At 26.0% G+C, this 10,547-nt stretch overlaps 1 long non-coding RNA gene across 6 annotated transcripts; it reads right to left on the bottom strand.

Annotated features, from left to right (window-relative positions):
* Positions 1-3,039: 3,039 nt before the first annotated feature.
* Positions 3,040-6,095, bottom strand: LOC131171768 (uncharacterized). Of its 6 annotated transcripts, none has more exons than XR_009142421.1 (4): positions 5,712-6,079; positions 4,229-4,324; positions 3,545-3,840; positions 3,040-3,339 (listed from the first exon to the last, which is right to left on the bottom strand). It is a non-coding gene; the product is annotated as an uncharacterized LOC131171768 (long non-coding RNA). The 6 variants fall into 6 exon arrangements; XR_009142423.1 differs by having other exon boundaries at positions 3,545-3,799; positions 4,229-4,327; positions 5,712-6,075; XR_009142422.1 differs by having other exon boundaries at positions 3,545-3,799; positions 5,712-6,075.
* Between the last annotated feature and the right edge of the window lie 4,452 nt (positions 6,096-10,547).

Here is a 10,547-nt window from a genome sequence, read left to right as displayed (position 1 = left end):
ATGTCTGTCTCTTGTTTGATGATATGTCTAACAGAATATTGTGTGATGCATGCTTATGTTGGTTGAGAGAGTGGCAGTTTAATTATGAATTTTTCAAGTTAATCAAGTGTACTATGGTTATTTCATGCCGGCACGGCAATTTTGACTTAAGGACTTTTATTTTGAAGAATTAAAAATACATAACAAAATTATTGACTTTTTAAAATGAAGAACGTATTAATTATGTTTTATACTAGAGACGAAAAAGCAATTCTTTTTTATTTTTATAATATATATATATATATATATATATATATATATATAATACATACCGTAGATAAAATTCATAATCACATGGATTGACTCACATATAAGCGAAGATCTCTATGAGAAGCTATATCTAATGATTTTCACCTCTAGTGTTTATACTTTATCTACCACCAATTCTAATTTAATCATACCACAGCACACCATTTAATAATCTTTATAATTGATATAATAAAGTTGATCTCAAAATGAACTTATCAAATAAGTAGCACTCTTTTTTTTTTTTTTTCTTTCATTTGTCCAGTTTGTGTTTATTTTCTAATAATTTTACAACATCAATTAATGATATATGTAGTGACATGTAAATACTAATAGACCTATAAGATATTTAATAAAAAAATAATAAAAATAGTTGCAATTTAATTAATATTAGGAGACCTAAAGGTTGTAGTTATAAATTATATAAACTAAAGCAATATTTTTATTTTCCACTATAATTAAAAAATCATGTACTTAATTCTTTATAATAAAAGAAAATTATAACAATAGTTACAATTTAATTAATATTAAAAAAATTAAAAGTCACAATTATAAACTATATAAATCAATACTATATATGAAAAATTAAATTAGTCACCTCCAAAGGGAAATAGAAGATATAACGTTTAATTAAAGTCTTCTCTTAATCCTACTAAATGATGTTTTAGTAATCAACAAATTTGAAAAAGATGATAAACAATTTATACAAATATCACAAAAGAATTTCTATCTTATTGGAATTTATTTATATTGGTATTTTATTATTTATTATTTATATTCATTTTCTATTTAAATTTATTCTTCACATTTATTTTCTTTATATTGTCACAAATTTTTTTATTCTTAAAATATTTTAAATAAATTAAGCATAAATATATAAAAAAAAAGCTATATATTCATATTCTTATTCCATTAATTAAAATATTTATTTTGACTTTATTTTTCCCATGGGTTGGGTGGTGATAGGATAGACAACTGACAATTTAGTCTTAAGAACTCACAATGGGAATTAATTTAAATTTTATTAAACTTTATTTGAAACCATCAATAAATATATCTCCTTTATTTTTAGAACATTAGAATATTATTTTCTAAAAGTTTATTTCAATCAAATAATTTAATTCAAGTACCAATTAACTTACATACTCTCTTTAATTTTAAAAAAATAATTTTTGGAAGTATAATTTTAATTAAATAATTAAATTCAAATCTCAATTTAATTAGGACTATAACTACAATTTTAATTTAATTTAAAATAAAATAATTTAATTTTTAAACCATAATGGCAAACCCTAAACCTAACTCAGATTATTTATGGATTTTCTATTATGATTTAATAGCATAACTGTCATTGATATTTAAAAATTAATTTATTTTATTTAAAACAAATTAAAATTGCAATTATAATCTTATTTATATTGAGATTTGAATTTAATTATTTAATTCAAATTATACTTTAAAAAATTATTTTTTAAATTAAAAAGGGCAAGTAATCTAATTTACACTTGAATTAACTTATTTAATTGAAATAAATTTTTAGAAAATAGTGTTTTAGAAAATAATTTCATTGATAAATAAATCTCAATTAATTTGATTAAGAAAATAAGATTGAGAGAGAGAGAAGAGAAACAGGGTAAATAGTAATTTAAATTTTTTTTTTAACTTGAAAACCGGCTATTAGTCAAGGGAGATTTTTTTTTTAAATGAAATTAAAGTTGAATAATTATATTTTAACTAATTAAAATTGAATAACTGAAATAAAACTAATATTTAAATTAAGAGATTATTGATGTAATTTACCTCAAAAAGTCTTTAGGATTGGTAAAAGAAGCCATATTGCACATAGATAATAAAATTTTCAATGAACTTCTCTCTATCAAAAAGATTTTATATGATAGTTTTTAAGGTTAGCTCTTATATTTTTATTTTTTTTACTCTTTAGTCATTTTTATCATTTTAACCATTAGTTTAAATTTTATTCAACCACTGTAATTTGAAAAATATAACTACATAATTGATTTATTTTACGAGTCTTAAACTATTTAATCCATGTAATGATAGTTTCTCTTTATTTTGAATACATTCATTAACAGAAAATTTAATTTAAACTAAACGATGAGATTAAAAAGTAAACATAACATAAATATAATGACTAACTAATATATTTTTCGTAAAAAAAATAATTTTATTAAAATAAAAAAATTAAATAATAATTTTTTAAATATTTTTTAATTGTCAAAGCCCAATAAAGGCCATAATTGCAACCCTAATTCCCAGTTATTTTTTGTAGGCTAGACCCGGTATATGGCCCGCAGCTCAAGTAATAATCATCGTTTGAAAATACAAGCTCTACAAAGAGTTTTAAGGCTTAAAAGATTAGGCTCTAACACCATATGAGAAGTCAAGAGCAACCTCAAACCATAATTATAAATAAATAATAATTAAGGTCTTAATTTTAAATTAATCATCTGAACAGTTTTTCATTATTAAACTCTGTTAAATATCAAATCTTCACTAATAATTAAAACTTGTATATTCTTTCACACCACAAATTATTGAGATTAGAAAATCTAAAAAGTTATGATGAAATTTTAAGAGGTTATTCTAACAATCACATTGCTCGCTAGTTGTTGCTGCCAGCAGGTTCAATATCAGTCCTTGTATTTTGTAATTTTCTATTGATGCAAAACTGAAACAAAATCTATTTGAGAATCATTAAAAAGAGAAAGCTGCCCATGTTATATAGTCCATCAATTACTGCCAACTCCATTGAATTAAAAAAAATAATAATAAAAAATAACCAAACCAAACCAAAATATAAATAGTAGCAGAAGCTCCCACTCAAGCAGCATAACCAAAGACCCAAAAAAACTACTGCAGAACACAACTATGATTCTGAATAGATCCAAACCTAAGATTCAAGAGGAAATAACTATGAACCAGCAGCTTTGCTAATTACCCTGGTACAATTGAAAACCCAAGATATCTGAACTGATAGCAAGCAAGCTTTAAGTTACAACAAGAAGCTTAACTTTGTTGAATCCATGGACAGTGCTGGGCAAGAAATACAAAAGAAATTAAACACCAATTTGGTCAGAGTAGCAATAAGCAATAAAGATATTAATCACCAATTTGGTCAGAGTAGCAGCAAGGAATATGAACAAGGTCATTTACATAATATTGATGAATAAGCAATAATTAAGACTAAACAATATTTAACAGATGAAGAAGATTGATGATTCAGTTCCGGTTTCCCCACCTCAAATTGGCCTCCCTCCTCAGTGCTTCAAATGCATTTCTTGAGAGCCTCTTCAACTCATTAAATGCTTGGAGTAGCAAATGGTAAAGATCTTGATATGAGTTCCAAGCTACCCATTTAAATATGCAGGTCAAGAAACCATCTGAAGCTTGGGACTAAGATCAACACAATTTGATTTACAAGCTTTGAGTATGGATTCAATAGCAAATGCTATTCTCAAACATATGCTGGGAATGAGATGGGTATTTTGTTGTGCTGAAGGAGATGAGCATCGGAATTATTTCTACAACTCGATACTGTAATAAAATATTTCAAAATTGGACTTAATGCTGATAAAAAAATTATTAATAAAAAAAATCTCTCCCTCTCCCTATCTTTTCCTCTACAAACAACACATAAATCAAAATCTCTCTTTGCATCGAAAATTACAAATGAGAGAAGGAGATTTAACAATGTAATAAACAAATATTCTAACATGTTCAATCATGAAATACATAAATAAATTTCAAAATTTCAATGAAAACCCTTTCAAAATCCAACAACTAAGTATTATTTCTACAACTCAGTTACATTAATATAGACTAAACAATCACAATTAAACCATTAAAATTACTGCTAAAATCATACATTTTATATAGAGATCTAAAATTGTAAAGACAACTCAAATTTACTAGAATGATATACCTAACTAGACGATTGATTTTGTGGCTCACTCCAGCCTGCCAAATAGCCTTTGGATTGCATCTTCAGCTAGCTCCTTTGAGTGCTGCAAATCTTCAACTACTAATAGATACAAGTCTTGATATGGATTGCTTGCTACTCGTATAACCATGTAGACCCATAAACTCAGAAGTAACACACCATAGATGAGAACATGAATCAAAACAAGTAGCACAATTGCCATATAACCCAATAGGAGACGAATATTTCTAGCACATGTTTTGTAATTTGAGTTGGGATGGGTTTTGAGTTCATGTTCAATTGTCATTGCTATTGCATAGTTGATTAGAGCAACCACCAACATCTTCATTTCCCAGCTGTTTTCCGAGCGAAGCCAATATTTGAAGGGTAGATAATATTATAGACGTGCGATGAAATATTATCTACCCTTCAAATATTGGCTTCCCTCGGAAAGATGTCGTGGTTGCTCTAATCAACTATGCAATAGCAATGACAATTAAACATGAACTCAAAACCCATCCCAACTCAAATTACAAAACATGTGCTAGAAATATTCGTCTCCTATTGGGTTATATGGCAATTGTGCTACTTATTTTGATTCATGTTCTCATCTATGGTGTGTTACTTCTGAGTTTATGGGTCTGCATGGTTATATATATATATATATATATATATATATATATATATGAGGACGCGCGATGAAGTATTATCTACTCTTCAAATATTGGCTTCCCTTGGAAAGCAGCTGGGAAATGAAGCCGCGCGATGAAGTATTATCTACGCTTCAAATATTGGCTTCCCTTGGAAAGCAGCTGGGAAATGAAGATGTTGGTGGTTGCTCTAATCAACTATGCAACAGCAATGACAATTGACCATGAAATCAAAACTCATCCCAATTCAAATTACAAAACATGTGTTGGAAATATTCGTCTCCTACTGGGTTATATAGATATTGTGCTACTTGTTTTGATTCATTTTCTCATCTATGCTGTGTTACTTCTGAGTTTATGGGTCTACATGGTGTTATATATATATATATATATATATATATATATATATATATATATGAAAAGGGAGGAGGAGGTTATTTAAAAATAGTTAGTTCAAAGAGTAAATATGTAGGATGAAACAAAAGCGATAAAGAAAGTCTCATCTTCCTAAGGGATAATGCAGAAGCAAGCAACAGCAAGTCTCACGGCACATTTATCACATCCAACATCAAGGTTCAAGCATCACAAGGCATAGATTTACAGCAAACGCATAAAAAAAATAACAAAATTCGATGTATTTACAGCAAAAGGCCTAAAAAAAAAAAAGAGAACAAATCTAATGTACTTAGGTAAATGCCAAAATACAATATCATCAATTACAAACCTAAGAAATTAATAAAACCCATTAAGTAGCATAGATTTAAAAGTAAAAGATTCCTCCATCAGGGCTAGTAAGAGAAAATAACTCCCAAAAATCAGAGAGGAGAATTGCTAACCTCTCTGCTACCTGTGACTTGCTTATGCGAAAGGAGAATGTTGCTGATATTGATACCATAAGAACTCCCAAAATCACAGAGAAGAGCGCTGGCCAATTAGGAGAGAAAGTACAAGCAGATGAGAGGAGAGTGGTGGTCGATGGAAAGGATATTGAAAGCTACATAAATAAACAAAAAAAAAATAAAGAGGCTTTAAATCAAAGAAATCTAGAGATGGGGAAGAAATCGAAAGGGTCTACAAGGGCTTGCTGGAGACAAAAAAAATGGAAAGGAGGAAGCAGATAAGACCTCCACAATCGGCAGAAAGGAGGAGGAGGAGATGAGCACGATGAGGGTAGGGTTAGGCTTAAATAAATGTATATATAGTAAGACTTAAATGGCTGAGATTATCTGAAGTGAAGTGGAAGGGACGGCTAGGATTAATTAAGTTAATAAAAAGGAGAAAAATGATGTTGGAGTTGAGAATCCAACCCAAGAAATGTGGCTTAAAACATTTAGCCACTGGGCCGCATAAAATATTACGGGTCATTTAGATTAATGAGATTTTTTTTTTTTCTAAACAAGTCGTATTTATTTATTTATTAAAATTCATATTGAGATCATACAAATTGTAAGATTGATGCTCAATTGAAATTTTAATTTTATAAGTCTTTTTAAATTTTACGTGAATTAAAATGAATTACTGTATCTAATGGGATTATGTCAAATCAAAATTTTTATGTGTTATAATATTAATTTGAGAGTTTTAACACTTATTTTTTTTATAATTTTAGTTATAATTGATAATAATTTAAAAGATTATTAGGTACATAATTAATAAAATGAAAGTAAAAATAAAATTAAAAAAATAAAACAGAGGGTGAAATATTGAGAAGGGCCTAACTTATTAAAAAAGAAAATAAAATTACATGATAAATTAAATAAAAAGAAAGAGATTAGTACACACATTTGGGTTGCCAAGAAAACTAATGAACTAACAATGTAGAAGTTGTGAACAGCAGAGGATATATCACAAAATCCAAAGCCAGAGAGCATCAAATTTTTTGCAGAGACAGACTCAAGAGTTGGATGGATGCCTTTTTTTTCATGCTTGAGTGATGCATTATATAGCATCTTACCAACGGTCGATCATCTACCACTTTGTCGTATAATATATCATATATACGATAACATGGGTTTAAGAAATAAATAAAGTGGGTTTAACGAATGAAAAGTGGGAAAAGGACAGAATCCAAAACCCACTATAATGTATCCTCGAGGGAACAAGTGGCTGTTTGTCAATGAAGAAAGATCAAAATATTTTCTCACCTCTATTATTTGAGAATGCGCAAAATTTGAGAAAGATGATAATAAGAGCGGATTATAATAAATAAACGCCATTATTCTTTTTTTTTTTTCTATTTTGAAGAGAAAATAGATAATAAATAAATAAAATTATTTTTTTATCTTTATAATTATTTACTTTAATTTCAAATAAAAAGAATAAAATAAATATTTTACTATTTAAAAAAAAATTCTCCTTATTTTTCTTCCTGATATTCAAATAAAGAGAAAAAAAATTTTAATTATTTTTATTTTCCATCTTTATTTTTTTTTCTTTTATTTTCTTTCCTCACTAATAAAGTTAACAAACATAGTAAGCCTCTAGGGCTTTTTAATGCATTTGAGACAAATGAAAAAAAAAAAAAAAACCACTACAATGTTTTTTCATTAACATTTGTATTCATTTACACTATATTTGAGAAGGGAGGAAAGTAAGAGAGGAAAGAAAATATAAGGGGAAAATAATTTTATTTTTCATTATTTTTATTTGAATTGAGTAGAAAATAAGGAATGAATGAAAATTTATAGGGAAAATTAAAATATTTTGTCATTTTCTATTTTCTCTTCAGAATGAAGAGAAAGTGGAAGAAAAACATTCAAAATTATAAATATAATCCTATATTTTATAGTTTTTTTTTTAAATTTAGGGGCAAAGTTGTAATTTTATTATCCATAAAATAACTTTCCCTCCAATATTTTCCTCTCTCAATCCAAACAAGAAGAAAGAAAATAATTTTTATTTTCATTCCTTATTTTTCCTCCTTTATTTTTCTTCCCCTCTAAAAAGTTCCCAAGCATAGTGTTAAGTGTGGATATACTAGTCGTCTGGCTCCTTTTAGAGCGAATTACATTTTTCTTTTTTTTCTAAAAATATAGTGAATTATATTAATCCTTTTCATTTTTAGCATTTAGACAATATGATATATGTAAATCTCTTTCAATTAAATCAAATTTGCTTAACTATAAAATTATCTATATATATATATATATATATATATATATATATATATATATATATATATATATATATATATATATATATATATATATATTAATTCTTTTTTATATATTAATTTTTAAGCAAATACATCAAAAATTAAATATTAAATTTAATTAATTAAATAAAATGTAGTAAAATTAATATTAATTAATATTATAAAAATTTATTGAATATATCATAAAGATTAAAAAAATTCAAATATTTCACATTAGTTACATCATGATAAAGTGATAAAAATTATTTGATGCAATAATTATAATACTTAAAAAAAAAAAAGATGATAGTATTCTTTCAATGTTGAAGAATAAAAAAAAAAGACTTTAAGGAAAACTAATTTTTTAAAGAAAATTGTAAAATATTTATTTGTAAAGATGAGATAAAAAAAATTAAACAAAAAAAGGGTGAGAAGGAGATGGGATGGTGTATAATTTTAATTTTTACTTTTTAATTTTCTTTTACTTTTCCTATTCCTTTGTAATGAGCCTCTAAAAACCGGTTTAAGTGCCATATAAGCTAATAAAACAAAAAAAGTAGTGAGGTTGGTAGTCTTTTAACCAGCCACTTTATTGCTAAAGTTATAAATTGTTGATTAAGAGTGAAAGAGAAAAGTAGAGTATTCTATAGTAATTTTGACAGAATATACGTATTTAATTAATATTTATTTCTCGTATTTACAGATAAAGGACTAAGTGATTATTGTAGCTATCTTTATAAATTTCAGAATATTGAGTTAAACTTTTATTCTGCTTGATCTAGGTTATCCAATCATTATTTCACTTGGTCTTTGATGCCCAAACATTCTTTTGCTCACTTTTGGCTACCGAATACTCTTCTATTTGGTCAGGTTGACTGAGCAATATCTACTTGTCGTGTCTGGTTCAAGAATAGGCTCTTCTTTCTTTCGTTGACTAAGCACCGACACTTTGATTGCCACATTTGATTTTTTATCTAAGTATTGACAATTTAATTCGATTTTAGATGAGTAATCTCTGTATTTTTATATAATATATGTAAAATTTAACGATTAACGTTAATGCACATGATTTGTAATGAAAGCAAAATTTTAGTTATCTTTTCAAATAAATAAAAATAATTATTAAAATTTTTTTTAAAAAGTAACATCAATTATTATGATATAAAATGAGCTTTATTTGATTTTAAGAGAATGAAATAATTATTATAATAAATTTATAGAGAAAAAAATTTCTATTAATAAATTTATTTTTTTTCTTTTTTAATAGTGAAATGATGTGAATTTTTAGTATTTTTTTTATTATATATATTTTTATGATATAAATTGATAAAATAGAGAGTAATTTTATAATATTCATGTAATTTGAATGTCAACTCATATTGGAGGAACTACGCATTCAACTTCCAGGAGATTTCGTGTCCAAAGCCACATTGCCAACGGATGACCATATTGCCAATAGGGGTGTGCAAACGGTCGGTTCGGTTTCGAACGGACCCGAACCGATAAAACCAAAAACTGAAAATCAAAAATTTTAAAAACTGAACCAAACCGATTGATAAGAGAAAATCAAACCGAATCGAACCGATAAATATCAATTCGGTTCGATTTTAAACCGATCAAACCGAAATTTATAAATTTCATATTTTTAACATTAAATCTAAATAATAAAAACATAAAAACAAAAAAAAAATTAGAAATCAAAACTAAAAAATCTTAAGGTTCGGTTCGGTTTTCTTTGATTTCGATTCGGTTCGATTCGGTTCAATTCAATTCGGTTCGATTTTTTTTATTTCCTATATATATTAATAATTTCGGTTCGATTTTTTTGATTTTTTTAAGAAAATAACCGAACCGAACCGATTAACTGAAATTATCAAAATTATAAACCGAACCGAACCGATTGAATTTTAAAACCAAACCGATTGAACAGAATTCAATCGGTTCGGTTCGGTTTTTCGGTTTAAACCGAAAACTGCTCTCCCCTAATTGCCAAGGAAAAACGCAGTCAACGGAGACTAGTGAGTTTTTTTATTTTTTTTATATATAGTTTTCATTAAAATTTAAATTTGAGATTTCATAAATTTAAAAATAATTTAATGTTATATTTGAATAGAGAGATTTGACCTATATATTTAAATTCATACTAAAAAAATTATTTGAATATTATAAATGAAAATAGATTTAAATTAATCTAAATTTTATATGTTCATGGGAAGTTTAAAAATAAAGATCTATAATAACTATTTTAGTCTTTATTTCAAATTTATCTCACTATAATTAAATTTATTAATTCTACACATAATTTATAGGCATTTTAATAAAAATTATTTTTATTAGCCAAATAGAAAAAAAAATTTAAATTTATGAATTTCAAATTCAAGGGACAAAATGCACTTTTGCATTCATTTTTTTGTATCTATAGATTAAACATACATAATTAAGGTATGCATTTAATTAGTTTTATTTTAAATCAAATCAAAATCGAATAAAAAATTTAAAAATTAATAAATCAATTCCATAAATACAAGTGATGAGGTTG

The sequence above is a fragment of the Hevea brasiliensis genome, chromosome 13 (assembly GCF_030052815.1).
Source record: "Hevea brasiliensis isolate MT/VB/25A 57/8 chromosome 13, ASM3005281v1, whole genome shotgun sequence".
Classification (NCBI taxonomy): Eukaryota; Viridiplantae; Streptophyta; class Magnoliopsida; order Malpighiales; family Euphorbiaceae; genus Hevea; species Hevea brasiliensis.
Note: the sequence above shows the minus strand (reverse complement) of the source record. Positions and strands in the feature narration are given on the sequence as shown.